Below are 19,401 nucleotides of genomic sequence, written 5' to 3' on the forward strand. Positions count from 1 at the left end.
CCCCTGAAGCCACATTAGTGAAATGCAGCATATTTTAAATCCAAACTCAGAACTGTATACAGCAAATACAGTTTTCTCCTTCCTTAAAAGAGATCTTATTTATATACTGTCCTTTGAGGGTATATCAATCTGCAGGTGCAAGGTTTCCAGGAATCATCTGCAAATTTCTCTGTATCTCAAGAGATGATGAGATTAAAAGGTTCCGCAACTCTTTATTGTTCTTTTTCTTTATATTTCTCAGAATGCATAGACTTCTCTACTAAGAACAGAAATGCAGAATTTTGATCATTTGTTATCAGACCTTACAACAGCAATGACAAATACACAGTTAAAATAACAACAAAAAATTCCTTAGGTTTTCATGTTACAATACTAAATTACAGCCTCTTCCAGAAGTATCCAACTTTAAATTCTTTAAGACCGTTTTCCCTTCTGAGAAACATGATTTTGAATGCTCATCATTTTTAAGAGTAGCAGTGAACTATTACAACAGAGGGAAATAGAGAAATAATAGAAAAAAATTAAGAAATGAAGTAGAAGAAAAATTTAGAAAGCAAGTGTTGATTCAGTTTTAAGAGAAAGCAGGCTGTAGACCTCACATATTTTAAAATTGTTGGTTTCTAGCCTCTTGATCTCAAAAATCCCAGTATTATTAGTCAAGCCTCATAATAACAGCCAAAGAGCAACATCAAACCTAGTTTACCAAAGAATAACCAATACACAAAGGAACTTCTGAAACACTAGGCAATAAAGTTGACTACTGATGATCTTACACTTCAATTCACTGCTATACCTAAAAGTACTCCACTCAAAAGCAGTATTTACATTATCTTTGCTTCTGCTCCATACTGTTTAGATGAAGTAATTTCCTTTGGATGTCAACAGTCTAAATTAATGAACCATATTTAGTCCATTCCCTCCCTCAGATCCTTTATATTTGCTGTTCTCTCTACCTATGCTGTTCTTCCCTGGCTATTTGAAAGCTGGTCCCTCTCATCATTACTGGCTTTGCTCAGATGTCACCTCTTTAGAAAGGCCTCCAGGACACATCCTGTCTAAGATAATGGCCCTTATTCCTCCAGATGGCTTCATAGCACTAATGCACTTTTTATTATTTACAATTATCCTGTTACCTTATTTGTTTACTGATTTATTGTCTTCTCTTCCCCCAAATAAAAGTCTCAAGAGGACAGAATAGTACCTGGCACATTATAAGTATTAATAAAAGTCTGTTGAATAAGTTAATTTCAACTGAATATAACTGACAAATAAAAACTATAAAGGCATTCTCTAAATTATTCAGGTAAACTGACTTCAAACACACAGGTCCTATGCTAGATCCTAGAGATACAACAGTAAACAAAACAAAACAAAAAAGATCTAGTCATCATGGATGATTCAACTTTAATAAAAATAATGAAAGAAAAATTCAAGAGAACTCCAATTTATAATATGAGTGAAATCTAAATACTTGTGTATAAATGGAACAAAGCAGTGAAAAGGGAAGGAAGCTAATGGTATTGAGCACTATTTCTGTGTCAGAACCTATGTCAGGGGCATTATCTACATTATCTCAAACAAGCCTTTCAATAACCATGCAAGGGAAAGAGAAATCACTTAATCTCATAGTTAAGGAAATTAAAAGTCAGAAAGTAACTGGTCATGCTGCTAGCAGGTGACAAACCACAACAAGTGGTATTGAAATAAATAAAGGTATATTAATAAAAGGAAAGTCTTTACGTGAGCTCTTACTGCAGATCTACTCAAATTATTTCATTTTGAGCATTAAAAATTTGTAAGTAATAAAAATATTTACAGAAGCACATTTTCTATTCTTATCTACTAAGTCATCAAAATTACTCTGCTTTAATAAAATATGCAATTCGGTCTTAGTAAGTACTACTTAAACATTTACCATCCAATACACATTCTGAATTTGTAACCCTTCAGTGAGTTATGCTTGTACTTAAATAAAAGAAATAAAACTGTCTTCTGACACAAACAGATGGAAAGATATACCATGTTCTTGGATTGGAGGAATCAATATTGTTCAAATGGCCATACTACCCAAGGCAATATACAGATTCACTGCAGTCCCTATCAAATTACCAATGGCATTTTTCACAGAACTGGAACAAAAAAATGTTAAAATTCTTCTGGAAACACAAACCCTGAATAACCAAAACAATCTTGAGAAAGAAGAACAGAGCTAGGGTAATCACGCCCCCTGACTTCACACTATACTACAAAGCTATGGTAATCAAAAAAAGTATGGTACTGGCACAAAAACAGACACACAGATGAATGGAACAGGATAGAAAGTCCAGAAATAAACCCATGCACTTACGGTCAATTAATCTATGACAAAGGAGGCAAGAAAATACAATGGAGAAAAGACAGTCTCTTCAATAAGTGGTGCTGGGAAAAATGGACAGCGACATGTAAAAGAATGAAATTAGAGCATTCTCTAACACCGTATACAAAAATAAACTCAAAATGGATTATAGATCTAAATGTAAGACTGGATACTATAAAACTCCTAGAGGAAAACATAGGCAGAACACTCTGACATAAATTGCAGCAATTCTTTTCTTGAACCAGCTCCTTGAGTAATGGAAATACAAACAAAAATAAGCAAAATTAAAGGCTTTTGCACAGCTATGGATACCATCAACAAAATGAAAAGACAACCTATAAAATGGGAGAAAATATTTGTAAATGATGCAACCAACAAGGGACTAATTTCTAAAATACATAAACAGCTCATACAGCTTAATTAAAAAAAAAAAAAAAAAAGCAACCAAATCAAAAAATGGGCAGAACATCTAAACAGGCATGTCTCCAAAAAAGACATCCAGATGGCCAACAGGCATAAGAAAAGATGCTCAACATTGCTAATTAGAGAAATGCAAATCAAAACTACAGTGAGGTATCACCTCACACCAGTCAGAATGGCCATCATTAAAAAGTCTACAAATAATAAATGCTGGAGAGGATGTGGAGAAAAAGGAACCCTCCTACACTGTTGATGGGAATGTAAATTAGTACAGCCACCATGGAGAACAGTATGGGGGTTCCTTAAAAAACTAAAAATAGACTTACCATATGATCTAGTAATCCTATTCCTGGGCATATATCTGGAGAAAACTGTAATTCAAAAAGACACAAGTACCCCAATGTTCATAGTAGCACTATTTACAATAGCCAAGACACGGAAACAACCTAAATGTCCACCAACAGATGATTGAATAAAAAACATATGGTATATATACACAATGGAATACTACTCAGTCATAAAAAAGAATAAAATAATGCCATCTGCAGCAAAATAGATGGACCTGGAGATTGTCATTCTAAGTGAAGTAAGCCAGAAAGAGAAAGAAAAACACACCATATGATATTGCTTATATGTGGAATCTAAACAAACAAACAAACCAACAAACCACAAATGAACTTATTTACAAAGCAGAAACAGACTCATAGACATAGAAAACAAACTTATGGTTATCAGGGGGTAAAATGGATGGAAAGGTATAAGGGAAAGGGAGTTCGAGATTTGCAGATACTAACAAATGTATATAAAATAAACAACAATTTCATATGGTATAGCACAGGGAACTATATCTGATATCTTGTGGTAACCTACAATGAAAAAGAATATGAAAACGAGTAAGTTATGTATATGTGTGACTGAAACATTATGCAGTACACCAGAAATTGACACAACATTGTAAACTGACTATACTTCAATTAAAAAGAATGCAAGAAAATAAGTAAATAAATAAATAATTTCAAAAAAAAATTGTCTTCAATTCCTCCTTATATTAGGAGTAGACAACTGATTTTTCCAAAATTCTTTTTCTTTACTCTCTAAGTAATCAATTGGCCCAGAAGGAAAACCTGGATATCAAACCACCAGTTATTCTAAAAGAGTAATGACTTCAGAGCACCAATTTACTTATTTCCTTTACAAAAATAAAGAGGACAGGTTGAGGATTTAGGAATATTTTCCACAGATTTCAGATACGGCTTATTCACCTTACTGAAAAGACACAGAAACCACTTCTATAATAAAATTTTCCTATATAATAGATTTACAACAAAGTCTGTCAAACATTTAAAAATCATAAATCTTCTATGAACATTTTAGCAGATATGATAATTACTTAATCCTCACTTTTAGTAATCTTTTACTTGTATCTTTCAGTAAATAAAGAGTATTCTTGTGTTTTATAATTTTTTATCATTTGAAAAATAGGAGATTTTCTAAGGCTATTCCTATAATTGCTTTCACATGATAGGTTGTCTTATCTCTAAGAAATTAGCTGAATGAGTATAAGTACTCAAGCGTTAAAAATTTTTTTTAAACACAGAGTAACAATCTGTAAGCTATGTGCATACTTGTTAAATTTTAATGTGTATCGAATCACCTAGTAATCTTGTTAATATATAGATTCTGATTCAGCAGAGTGCATTGGGGGCTGAGACTCAATTTTCCAACAAGCTCCCAAATGTTGCCAATACTGCTGGCCCACTGACCACATTTTGAGCAGCAAGGAAGAGAAAATCATTATTTCTTTGGGAACATATTCAAAATGCATAAGAAACAAAGATGGCAAAAGCACTTTTAGAAAGTGGAATATGAACAGTGAGAAATACCTGATACAATAAATGTTCAACAAATGTTTGCTGAATTAATGAATGAAGCAAAGAATGCAACATATTATTGGAAGTTGACCATTAACATGTTTTTAGAACTCATTTGGTGCTTAATCAAAAGTTAATTGAGATTTTTAACCATAATATTGTGACAATTTCAAGTTATCCATGCAGCTGTGACACTTGTCCAGAGTCAGTGTTCTGCTTATCCCCATTGATATGGTCTCTGTCCACATTTAGGAAGAAATGATCAAGACATATGAATAAGGAATTAGGGAATAACATCTACCAGTGTAAAACCAATACATTTTGCCACATACTTGGACGTATGTAAAAAACAAGTTGAATATAAGTAAAGAGATAAGAACACAATATAAGGAATAGGCACACAGCAGAAGGGCAAAAGAATTCTATTAGAACATATGGAAACCAATCTCAGGTAATATCATAAATGCAAGAAAACAACCAGGAAATCAGACAATGCAGTATTCAGCACAGATGCTATAATTCAGTCTATGCAAGGGAAAATAGATAAATTAATGATGAAGGACAGTTTTCGTGTATGTTCTTGCCAACCATGCAGATATAAGTAGCAATGCATTTAGTAAGAGCCACAAGAGCAAAAGATAAGGGGGGTAGGTGTGGAGGGATTACATAAAAAAATGAAACCAATAAATCAGGCAAATATTTCCAGTTAACTCTGAGGCTGATCAAAATTAAACAAATAAAAAAATTAATAGCAAAATGAAAAACTTCTATGGAACATTTGCTAAAAGCTCAAATAAACTCATCCTGACAAATCTGTATACATGCAGACAAGTTCTTCACATTACAAATGATAGGATGGGTAACCAGAGGAAAAGATACAAAAAAGCCAAGCAACAAAGACAGGATAAATGCTCTAAAACAGGCCCTTCCTGTGTAAATGATACTACTTTTCATTCTGGACACAAAATCCAAAAGGAGGCATCTATTTACTTAATGTCAGAAAGAAGTCTTTTGATTAAAAAAAAAATCAGCACAGCCCTGAAGACAAAGTAATGAGTTCCCATTCCATCTCAATCCTAATCCTCCAAACCCTAGGAATTATACCCCATCTGGTATCAAAAATACACTTGTTTCAATAGTGTGCATCTGTTGACTTTAGGCAACTCAGATCTTTTAAAACCTGACACTGAGCAGATTGCAAGGGCTGGACAATAGCTTTCATCTTTTTTGTATCTCTTTCTAACATTAGTACAGTTAGTGCTCCACTAATGTTTCTTAGGTGGAAAACTGTAAAAATACTACAGTTTGGTACTATTAAGAACATTTCCTTTATAATCACCATTTAGAAATAAAGTCTAATAATTTAATTATTGGTAGTACTCTTCAAATTTGCTCACTGAATATCTATCAGTGTTTACTGAGTGCTAATCATGTATAAGGTTTTAGCTCAGCTCTTTGAGAGGGAACCAAAATGGTTAACATATGATTCTTAAGGAGATAAGACATAAATGCAAATAACTAAAACACAAGGCAATACCTGATGCTTAATCAGACAAGGCTTCATGAGTGGAACAGAGAAGTATAAAGTAAGTACTTTCAACGAGAGTGATCACAGAAGGCCATGAGGAAAGGATGGTTTTTAAGTTATACTTTGAAGAATGAGTATAAGCTGTCAGTAGAAAGCAACCTAAGTGCAAAGGACAAATGAAACTCCAGACAAGGGTACTGGCATTAGCAAGAATACTGCAGCTATTCAGAAACTAGTAAGTAGACCAGACTGGTTGAAACAGGGCTACAAAATGGGAGTAGAAGGAGATAAGGTTAGAAGAGAATTATCATTCAAATGAATTCTAACTGAAATAATAATAGTAGCTGCCATTCATTGAATACCTACTAAATACCACACATTATTCTATATACTCTACCATGTTATCTTAGAACCATCCTATAAGGTAGATGTTTTCACTTCTCAGATAAATATAAACAGGTTCTGGGAGGTTAAAAATTCTGCCTCATCATAGAATTAAGCCATGCTTCAATGAAACTATTAATGTACTAGAAGGTGGTGGTTCTATTGTAAATTCCCAGGATAGTGTCTGGGTTTCCAAATCTTGGTGCTTCTACCCCACTGTTCTCTGCTAAAGAAACTCCTATCTGGAACCCTCCTACACTATTGGTAGGAATGTAAATTGGTACTGCCACTGTAGAAAACAGGTTTCTTAAAAAACTAAAGATAGAGCTACCATATGATCCAGCAATCTCACTCCTGGGGTATATATCCAGAAAAGACAGAAACTCTTAATTTGAAAAGATACGTGTAACTTAATGTTCATAGCAGTATGATTTACAATAGTCAAGACAGGGAAACAACAAATGTGCCCATCAACAATTGGTTTAAGAAAGTATGGTATATATCTGCAATGGAATATTACTCAGCCATCAAAAAGAATTAAATATTGCCATCTGCAGCAACATGGATAGACCTAGAGAATATTATACTAAGTGAAATAAGTCAAAGAGAAATGTTATATGATATCACTTATATATGGAATCTAAAAAATAGTACAAATGAGGGGAGGGTATAGCTCAAGCAGTAGAGCACATGCTTAGCATGCACAAGGTCCTGGGTTCAATTTCCAGTACCCTCTCTAAGAATAAACAAACAAACAAACCTAATTACCTCCCCCTACCAAAAGAAATAATAATAGATAAATAAATAAATAAAAATTTAAAATAATACAAATGAGTCTATATACAAAACAGAAACAGACTCACAGACATAGAAAACAAACTTATGGTTATGAAAGGGGAAAGGAGGGAAGGGGAATAAATCAGGAGTATGGGATTAACAGATACAAACTTCTATAAATAAAATAGATAAGCAACAAGGATTTACTGGATAACACTGGGAATTCAATATCTTGTAATAACCACTGGGAATTCAATATCTTGTAATAACCTATAATGGAAAATAATCTGAAGAAAAAATATATAGAAAACTATAGAACTGAATCATTTTGCTGTATACCTGAAACTAACACAATATTGTAAATCAAAAATACTTCAATTAAAAAAAAAGAAAGAAACTTGTATCTGTGAAGAATTTATGGACAGGCTATTCAGTCTGGTCAAGACCACCTCTATTCCCACCAGTTTCAAGTCCCCAATTCATGTATGTATTTCTCTTTCCATAGAGTGTATGTAAAGATGGAATGGGGAGACAGGGAAAGACAGGCAAAGAAGACAGATTATGAAAGGACTTGAAAATCATGCTAAATAGGTCCAACTTTATGCTGAAGGTGGTGGAGAACCACTGAAGGTTTTTAAACAGGGCAGTGGGTAAACAAAGTGGAGGCAGAAGAGACTAGAAGCAGAGAGAAAGTCAACAAATGACTGGGTAAATTCAGGTTATCAGTGAATAAATTCACAATGGGACTCCCTAGGGAAGCTGAAACCAATACTGGGCAGAGAAACTTGAAAGGCCTTGCAACTAAGCCTTAAGAACTACTGTTGCCCTTAGTTTCTCTAGGTTATTCTCATTAGCAGCTTCTCATTAACCCAGGCAATTTCATGTCTGAGCCTGAAGGTATTTTCATAACACACTTCCTTGACCCACCTCTGATAAATGGCTTAATAAAAGAGGTACAGCAATAAAACCAAACTAGAAGGGAAGAAAGATCGATATCTCACAGGTATCTCCATACATGTCCAAAATTAAACTCTTGATTCTCTCTTTTTCCTCTCCCAGGAACTGGCTCAATCATACCACCCAGTAAAGGAGCTCTAACCAGAAACCTAAACATCATCCTTGGCTCAGTCGTCCCCATCTCCCTTCTCAATCAAATTCCTCTGTTAATCCCATAGAGTCTACCTCTGAAATAAAATTAGAATCAGTCCACTTTTCTCCTTCTGTATTGCTACCATGCTTGTGCAAGCCTCTTTCACTTCACACCTGAACTACAGGTCCCTGTATGATATCAACAACCCCATTCTGTTCCACTTTTCCTCCTCCTCTCTCTTCTATAGTCACACTAGTCAAATATTTTCTCGGCTTAAGTCATCTGCGCATGCCATTTCCTTGCACTAGAATATACCCCACCCTCCGCAATGTCTGTGTTTTTCTTATACTGCAAAATTCAGCTTCAATAATTCCTCCTCAAAACAATCTTTCTTGACTACCGTAATATTTACATAAGTCTTGCCGTGAGTTCCTCCCCAGTTCTCTATCCTAGTACCTATTTATTTCCTTCACGGTACTTCTCTCAATGTATACGAACATACTGTTGTTTACCTGTTTGGTGGCTGTCTTCCCCACTCCAATAACCACACTGTAATATCCATGAGAGAAGGGCTGTTTTCCCTTCTGCAGTATACCTAGTACCTAGATCAGAACCTGTGCTGCCACCAAGCACAGAACCTAGTACTTGGCACTGAACCTAGTACCCAGCACAGAACACTGTAGGTACTCAATAAATATTTATTCAGTAAATGAATAACTGTAAGGAAAAAGAATAACTTATGTTTAACCATATCAATTACACATATACAGGATGGAGGTTATCCAATTTGAAAATAGTTCATAAGAAAAGGATGTTAAGGTCTTAACTGAACACACTCTAACAGAGATAAATTCTAAAACACCTAAAAATCTTCAGCTGCATTTCTAGATTTACAGTGACCACGGCACTTATTTGACTCTTCAACATGTATTTTCTGAGAATGTTACAATGTTCTAGGCAATATGGTAAGTAGCCGGCTACAAAAGTGAGAAAGACAAACTTAATACCTGACCCCCTGGGCTACACTCTCCAACCAGAAGATCATGGATGTCAGTCTCTCAGTTCTCACAATTTGTACTGCATCTTAAATCTTACATTCAGTTCTGGGCAGTTTATTTTAAAGAAATCAGAATCTGTCCAAAGAAGAGATCAAAGATAATGATGTAATTTGAAATCATGTCATAAGGCAAATAATTGAAAGATACTAAGATACTTAGCCTAGTTTAAAAAAAAAAAAAAAAAGAATAGAGAATAGGGAAGTAATTGCTGCCATCACAGACTTCAAGAGCTGCCAAACTCTATGTGATTCCTAAGAGCAAAACTCAGATTAGTCCATGGAAATTACAAAGACACAGTTTTCATTTCAAAATAAAAGGAAAAAATTCTTAGGAATTAAAGATACCTAATATTTAAATGACCTGCTTAGGAATAGTGAGTTTATTACCACTGGAAATATTCACTAGGAAGCTGAATGACTATCTGTCATGGAAAAAGGCTTCTTCCATTAAGTGGGTCCTTACATTAAATGACCTCGAAGGTTCCATCCAATACTAAGATTTTACAGACAGGAAGGAAGGTAATGAAGAAAACAACAGAATCCAGTTAACATCCCTTCAGACAGAAAGAAAAAATGTTCAAGTACAGAACTCATTCAAGTACAGAACTCAGAAAATTTGCTGGAAAATATTTGTTTCTCAAAAAAATCAGTCACCTCAAAACCGCAGGAAAGTATCTTTCCTTTGTAACTCAATTTAAGTATGCTAATTAGGACTAGAAAAACAGGATAACCATCTATGTAAAATATAAAAATGAGAATTTAAAAATACAAAAGAGATTCTTTGTGATTCTCCCTTCATCCTCCCAAAATTATTTTGAACCTTAAAGTACTCCTTATGTAGACTTTTAAAGAACATTTGCCATACTGAATGAGTCAGGAATGTCACTCAGCATGAACATGCTGTTTTCAACAACTTGGTTTTTAATTTAAGTCATTTCCATGGTGACTAACACCACTGAGTCAACTCATTCAAAGATATTTTTAAATAAACAAACTCTTACTCATCTCCTTCTAAGAAAACCAAAATATGCTCTTTACTTCTCCACAAAATTCAAGCTTGTACTTAGACGATGTCTAGACATATTCTAAAAGTACACTACCTGGACCCTCCCAGAAGAATACACTATCCCTGTGATTACTAGACATTACTGAGGAAGATGTGAGACCAAAATATTCACTTTCCACAGAACTGAGTTTTACTCATTTTAATTGTCAAAATATGTTAGTTTAGCTATTCTGAATGGAAATCTTTATTAAATGGATTATATGCTTCTTTGTTTCATGTAAAAAAAAACCCTATAGAATATAATTAAACCTTTATTGATTTAGTCATCATTATGAACCTCAATTACTATGCAGCGCTAATGTCCTCAAGGGCTACTAAAGCCTATAGGGATAGTGAGCTCTGCCACAAGGACACCTGAGCACTGTAGGGTCGCGCGCGCGCGTGTGTGTGTGTGTGTGACACGCACGTGTGTGTACCTGCTTTTAGTAGTTTTCCAGTTTGTTCATTTGCAGAAATAACTCACATTTCTTGCTAATGTCAAGATGGCCTGCCAACAAGTAGCTTCCAACATTTCCTTTCCTAATCTGCTATTTGCTAATCTATCATTGATTAGGAACTCAAATAGCCAAATGTGTTAAAACTGTGTCTAAAATAAGTGCTAAGGAAGAGTAAGACTAATGCTTCACATTATTCATTGGAGTAATTTAAACACATGCATCTTGGGAAATCTATTTTAGCCTTTTAAATATAACAGTTTGAGGTTTCCATTATATTGTGACTAGTTGAAGCTGTTAAGTAAGTGATCTTCAGATAAATCACTTCAATGTAACAGCCATTCTCTTTCTTTACAAGTAGAAATCAAAAGTCTTTAATACTGTTATTTATATAAAGTGTTGTATTCATATAAATTCTTCTGGAAAACCAAAAACAAAGTTACGGTTTGGTCTGAAAATGGAAAAGAAAGGGTGGAGAACTACTTAATAGCAACAAAAATTTCAAGGTAAATACAAATAAAATTTGAAAATTTCTAGCTACACAGGGGGTTTAGCTAAGACTATGAAACTTTTCTTCACTCCTGTCTTTATTCTAGTATCTTACAGCCAACTCAATCTAACAATACTTACTAATTTTTTATTATTTTTTAATGGGGGAGGTAATTAGGTTTGCCCATTTGTTAGTTTGTTTATTAACAGAGGTACTTGGAATTAAAACCAGGACCTCGTGCATGTTAGGCATGCAACTCTACCACAAAGCTATGCCCTCCCCCCAATATTTAGTAATTTTAAACTCAAGAAATTCCCTAAGACTTATTATATTGGTAAATTTCACTTTAACCAGAAAGCTACAGTAAATTAATTAAATATCAAATGTCATCTGATTAGAGTACAAATATGAATAGAAACTTGCATTGGATCATGGCTTGTTTTAGCAGACATTGTGAAGATTGGAAAATATGTATGGTTGTCTCTTACCATTGTTAAATGGGAAAAATATACCATAGCCTACCAGAAGATAAAATGCTTTCTCACACAGTTTAACACTCACACAGAAACAAGACTCAATAATAATGGAGTATTTCAAATAACCCACTATTTCCTAAAAGCATTCAATAACATTACTGACCAAGCTTGATGACATTTTTCTTTTTCAAAAAGGAAGAGTGCTATTATTGTGTACTTAATTCTGAGCAATAAAGAATAATTTGTTGGTTACATGAATATATCAGAAATCTTGGCAGAAAATAATAATTTCACAGTTTTTACACTGAGAAAAGAGGTAGATCATAGTCAAGTATGTAAGCTTATTATAAACAATTTTTTAAAACACTTGAAGTGTGAAAAGGGACAGACTGGGATTTTAACATGTAGAATAGATAAACAAGATTATACTATATTGCACAGGGAAATATATACAAGATCTTGTGGTAGCTCACAGCGAAGTGTATGTGTGTTCATGTATGGCTGAAGGATTGTGCTCTACACTGAAATTTGACACAACATTGTAAAATGACTATAACTCAATAAAAAATGTTAAAAAAAAAAAACACTTAAAGAAAAGTAAGGCTTGATTACATGGCCGAGGAGTCTACAAGAATATAGAACTTGTAAGGATAAGGCAATTCTAGAAAGTCAAATTCATCCATTACATTTCACAGATATATATTAAGTGCCAGATTCTTTTCTAGGCCCTGGGGTCATGGCAATGAAGTTTTCTCTACACAATCAGAAATTTTTAGAAAAACGTTAAGTATTAATAGACACAGTCATGAACAGCAGGGAGATTATAGGAATATACGTACAATAATGAAGTTTTAAAAATAGCATTCCAAAGAAATACTTATAAAAAATGACCAAAAGGCTAAGGCCCACCAAAGGATGGAGCTAAAACAACAACAACAAAAAAACACAACTTCTAAAAATCGCAAAAAAGAAAGGAAGAGGGATGAAAGAGAAAAAAGGGAAGGTCAAATTCAGACTACAGTTTAAGAGAAACACAGAAGAGTGTTAAGATGTGTCAAAGACAAAATTACCTGTGCTCTTTCAAACCAAACAATATAAAGGATTTACACCCAAAGATAATTCAGGATAGCATAAGCAATGTTATATGTTAAAATGTGTTTAGTTCTCCAGGCCCAGAAAAATCATATTTCAAAGTTCAGAATTAACTTGCAAAATTTGATCTAAGATTTTCTAATAAATCATGGGTCCTTACCAAATTCACAGCTAGTATGACTGAATCATAGTTCAAAAATATCTCAAGCTGGAAGAATGGAACAAAACCAACAAGTTGGAATTTAAAAGCAATGTAAGGTTCCCACTTTGAAGCTTGAAAAATAATTACAAAGAGAAAAAAGTAGAAACAAATGTCCATCAATCAGAAAAACAGATGAATTAATTAATAAAAAAATTCATAGGATGGAAACTACAGCAGTAAAAATAAACTAGAATTACACATATGAACATAGATGAACGTCATGTTCAATGAAAAAAGCATATTGAAAAATATATCTTGTGTAATACTATTTATATAAAATTGAAAACCACACAATATCATATAAACCGCTTAGAAACACATGGGTAACAAAAGTATAAAGATATGCATAATCACAAAGTGTAGAAAAGTGGTTACCTCCAGAGATAGATTAGAGAGAGATATCACAGGGACTCTCAGCTACATCGTTATGTTCTATTTTGTAAGCTGGGAAATGTTTATCTCTTTCTATTTCTTAAATATTTTACAACATACTTTAAAAGAATTACATAATTATATTATGGGGAAGACTTAACTTGGTAGCAGTATTTTTTTTTTTTAAAGATTTCATATGAGCCAGAAATGCATTGTGGTTTCTAAAAAGATTAACATAATCTTGATAGAAGCGTGGTATCCAGATTATGTGAAGTAACTGAGCCATTGCATTCCTTATAGTTAACCACAGAATATTGTTTCATTCTGAGCACTACAATTTAAGCAGGACATTAACCAAACAGAGTATATCCAATGACCAGAATGATGAGGAGTCTAGAAATCACAACTTCAGATAATCCATCAAAAGAAGTGAGGATTTTTTTTTTCAAGAGGAAAATAAGACTGAGGGGAGAAACTATATAGTTATCTAAATATAAAAGCAAGAGTAAGATGAATAGATAAAATGTGGTGTGTGTGCATATATATACACACACACACACACATATATATATTCAATGGAATGTTATTCAGCCTTAAAAAGACTGAAATTCTGGCATAAGCTATGACATGGATGAACCCGGAAAACATGCTAAGTGAAATAAGGCAGACACAAAAAGACAAATATTATATGATTCCACTTATATGAAGTACCTATAATAGTCAAATTCATGGAGATAGCAAGTACAATAGTGGTCACCAGGGACTGGGGAAAGGGAGGAATGGGGAGTTAACTGTTTAATGGGCAGAGTTTCAGTTTGGCATGACAAAGAAGTTCTGAAGATGGATAATGGTAATAATGATTGTGAAACAATGTGAATATACTTAATGCCACTCAACAGTACACTTAAAAATGGTTTAGATGGTAAATTTTATGTTACATGTATTTTACCACAATTTTTAAAAAAGGGAAGAGCACATTTTCCCTGACTTTTCAAATCCTTGGTAAGTATCCCTCCTATGCACCCATGTAGTGCTAATATTTTCATGTATCTCACACTACTATTTTGTAATTGCTTGCTTAAAATGTTCTAAAAGGCAGCAAGTGTATGTCTTGCTAATCTTTAAATCCTTTGCATTTATCACAATGACTGACACTCAAGTATTTGTTGAATAAATACAAACACTTTCTAGATACTTCAGGGGATACAAAAATGAATGACATTATTCATTCATGCCTTCAAGGAGCTTACAATCCAGTAGAGGAATATATTTTTTGTTTTCTGACTGATAACCCAGTGTTAAAATGGCTATCCCTTCATTTCAGTTAGTTTAGTATCACTATTAAAATTATGTAAATCTACAACTGAAAAATACCTTAATTATCAACTACCTAGTTCATTGAAATATGAGGTCACTAAGGTTCAAAGATAAGCAAAGTCATTTACCTAAGGTCACTCAGCTAATAGTGACTGTAATAACTAATGACTTAATAACTATTAACTCAGCTAATAACTAAGCCAGGGTGGTAGAATGTAGGCATTAAAACCTTCAGGCCAATGCCACTTCCATTACATCACCATAAAGCCTTATCCCCATAAACTAAATCAGAGATCCACTGGCGCTACAGGTAACAATGTACAAGATATAGTTAAGGAAAATGAGTCCCCTTCTTAGCACCAAGATCTCAAGCTAACACCAAATATCCTGAAAGATACTTCTAATTCAAACACCACAGTCTACCCAGATGGAATGGGAAATCCCAGCCTCCAATGTCATTACATGTCATTCAGAATAAAAGCCAGAGTCTTTTCCACCACCTCCCCTGCTCAGCCACACTGGTCTCCCCACTGTTCCTTAAATATGCTGGGCACACTCTCCATGTGGCCTTTGTATTCGCTGCCCCCTCTGCCCCGCTTTGGGTCTTTACTTAAATACCACTTTCTCAGGGAGGATCTACTCCATCACCCTACCTAAAGTTGGTAGCCCCCACTGCATTTCTTTTCCTTTTCCTGCTTTAGTTTCCTCTGTAGCAATTACTACTCTTTAATGACTTACTATGTAGTTTCTATGTATTTATTTTGATTTTTGTCTGTCTACCCCACTAGAATGTGAACTCCACTAGAGCAAAGAGTTTTGCCTGTTTTGTTCATGGCTGTATCCCTGATACCTAGAATGCTGCACCAATAAATATCAGTTGAACAAATAAATGAGCAAATGAAAGAAACTGATACTGACATGCTTAAAGGCCAGAAACTATTTTCCTCACGATAAAAGATGTACACGCATCACTTGTGAAGGGTAAAGAAATTAACAGACTCCAGACACACTTCAGAAGATACAAAAGGCTTATTTACATATCCAAGGTACTCAGATACTACAGATGTGGACATGCTAACTCCTTCTTTTAGAATAAATTGATAATGGAAAATAATCAGTATCAGAAGCTTTGTGCTACCTGCTAAACTTTTTTTTTTTTACTTACAAATACTATTTTAAAGAAAAACACAGACATAGGAAAATGCTTTTGTAATTTAATTACAAAGCAATTAGCTAAATGACTGTGTTGCCTAGCAGCAAAAGGAAATTAACACTCCAAAATCTTGAAAATGCTCAAGTTTGTTCCAAATATCTTCTTGTGTAGTCCAGATAGTCTTTAACAAAGGTAACACTCTAAGGAAATCAGAGTGATGACAATCAACACAAATGGTAATGACCTCAGATTCCCTAAGAGTACACAGTTCTGGGTCAGCTCCCAGGAGTCTGAGTCCAGAGAGGAGCAGGCTGAGTCATTCCTACCTAACTTCTAGGTCATTCTTCATTCATAAGTACTCTGAAAAAAATAAGGTTGTGTTTCAGTGCTGCTGAGTGGATCATGAACCAAACTAGATACCAGAAACACTGTTAAGTCACTCTATATCTACATCTGATTCATTCATCTTCTTCTCTTTCATAGAGTCTCTGGACTAACACCGATTCTTTTAAGTAATGTCACCCTATAAGAAACATAAAGAACTCACTTTCAAAAAAAATTCTAAAATTTATTCTAAAGTAATTATAAAGTGCTTCCCTGAAAAATTTTAAACAGTATAATAAAATTCTCACTGGAGGCCAATGAGAATCATATCAAAAACAGTTTTTTTCCTTAATTAAATAACTAATATTCTAGGCACCGTGCTGAAAGCCTAGATGTGGCTCCTATCCTTAAAGGGTAAAAAAATCTATTTTTAAAAGACAGGCAGAAAGTAACATATGCAGAAAGTAAGCGGGGTAGATAAAAGTCATTTAAACCAGCTATCAGAAAAGTCCTTTCAGAGACAAGTTTAAGACTGTGCCAAGTCTTAAAGGTTGAGTAGGAGGACATGAAGAAAGGAGGTATCACCTTGACGAGCACCAAGAAAGGGCATGAACACCTGAAAGAATAAGCAGTTCCCTACAGCCAGAGAATAAAATATAGGATGACAGAAAATAAAATAATAGTCCTCCCTTATCCTCAGGGACACACTCCAAGACAGATGCCTGAAACCGTGGATAGTACCAAAATATATGTACATATAATGTTTTTCCCATACACATATACCTATGATAAAGCTTAATTTATAAATTAGGCACAGTAAGAGATGAACAATAACTAAGAATAAAATAGAACAATTATAACAATATACTGTAATAAAAGCTACATGAATGTGTCTCTCTCCTCAAATACCTTACGTAGGAATTTGCTCACTGCAGTTGACCTCAGGTAACTGAAGCCGCGGAAGGCAGTTTCCTACCACAGAGACCGAGATAGGCTTGCAACTTTATAGGGGTAGATTAGGGAAGACCTTCCTTTGCAAACCTCAAGAATTTACATCTCACCTCTGTAAAACAGGAAGCCATTTAAATATTTTAAACACGGAAGTACCACAGTATAAACTGCTTTAAGAGAATTTTCTCTGGTGAGTGGGTAAAGGAGATGGGAGGAAATAGAAACAGAGAGGCTAGTAGGAGACTCTCATAACAGGCTTGATGAAAGATCATTATAGACTGAACCAAGGTTGTTGAGATAGGAAAAAGAAATGGATTCTAGAACCACTGAGGAAAGAAAGTGACAATGGGCTACAACCAGCTCAGAAAAGCCACTCACTAGCAATACAGCCTTTGGCAAGCTCCTTAACATTTCTAAGCCACAGTTTCTCCATATGTAAAATCTTCCCTACTTTACAGTGTTTTGCAGGGTTGAAATGAGAAAATGTAAATCATTTAGAACAGTAATTGCTCTTGGTAAATATTAAGATTATGGCAGCAATTACTATTATAAAGTAATACAACGACCAGGCCTTGATGATTAAATGTAAGTCATGAGACAAAGGAAATAGGGTTGATGTGCAGATTTTTACTAAAGTGTTAGATGGAAAAAGTGCAAATTAAAAAAAGAAATAGGTTTAAAGCAAAAGATGGTTATTCTTTTTCAGACATGTTAAGGAGTCTATATGATATCCAAAATAGTTTACAGGTGCTAAAAGTGATTCTGAGTTTTCAAAAATAATCTTGAGTATAAATACAACAAGTATATATATACTCAACCCTGGGAATGTAAACCGATCTAACCAGGATTATAATGAAGAATCAGAGAATGTTAAACTCAATCAGAACACATAAATCATCTAGTTGAGTGATTCTTAAACTTTTTATCATGAGAATCTGATGAAAGCTATAGACCTTCTCCTCAGAAATCTTTCAAAATAAAATTTCGCAGTGATGGGTTAAGAACCTCCTGATCCATTCCTCTCAAGGAGCACTGAGATACATTAGGCTTAATTACTGTTAATTCGAGGCAATACCCAACCACAACCCAGGCTCTCATGTCCATGTTTTTTCTCCATTAATACCAAAACTTGAAATGATTCTTTCATATTTACATTTTATTTAGTCAGTCATGCAAGGTTAAAATCACACACACACACACACACACATTTCAGATTTTACTGACCTCAGCTCGTAGTCCTTATCAGGCTTTCTAGATCCAACGGCATTCTCCAATAGCCAATTGTTTCCATTTGTGCTAACAGGATAGGTGTTAGCACATGGAAATAAATAAAAGCATTACTTGTGGGTTCTCTTTGTTTTTGTTACTTTCCTTTTTTAAAAATAAAAAGTTGTTTTACTTTTGAAACTTTTCTTCCTAATGAGAGCTGATTTATTTAAGTGTAAAGAATCCTATTACAATTGAATTCAATAAATGTACTGCCAAATACAAGGCCCTAAGAACACAAAGATATCTAAGAACTCCAAGGTCAACCATTAAAAATAAAACAAATGCCTAAAACTTTAAGCAAAGGAATAGAAAACACCTATCTATTTAAGAATAAGAGCACAAACCAACTTAAAAATTATCTATATGCCTAGGAACTACAACATGTATACTAAAGTCATCATTGCCAAAAAAGCTATAAACCCATGATGGTTTCTATATAGAGGTGGAACCAGTATGCCTTCCTCACAAAAGAAGAACAAATTGATGGGAGTTTCCACAAAAGATTTAAAAGCACTCTAAAGATATATTGTACTCTTGGATCTGGAGCTGGAGCTGGAAAGGGAGACTCAAACTTGAGTTACCGTAGTAACTTGGACTAGTGTAAAGTTAAATTTTTTATTTTTCTTTTATGAAAGTATGAGAGTCATGAGATAAATGTTAATAGACACAGAGTTGAGAAATGTATTACACATTACCACACACGGAAGGACACAACTTCAACAGTCAACAGTGCTACCTCACTTCATTGTATGAAGTAGACAGAACAGATATT

At 34.1% G+C, this 19,401-nt stretch overlaps 1 protein-coding gene across 4 annotated transcripts in view; it reads right to left on the reverse strand.

Annotated features, from left to right (window-relative positions):
• EPB41 (erythrocyte membrane protein band 4.1) overlaps nucleotides 1–19,401 on the reverse strand; it is a 169,176-nt gene that overhangs the window by 93,299 nt on the left and 56,476 nt on the right. The gene's annotated exons all lie outside the window — the stretch shown is intronic.

The sequence above is a fragment of the Camelus bactrianus genome, chromosome 13 (assembly GCF_048773025.1).
Source record: "Camelus bactrianus isolate YW-2024 breed Bactrian camel chromosome 13, ASM4877302v1, whole genome shotgun sequence".
In the NCBI taxonomy this organism is placed as follows: domain Eukaryota; kingdom Metazoa; phylum Chordata; class Mammalia; order Artiodactyla; family Camelidae; genus Camelus; species Camelus bactrianus.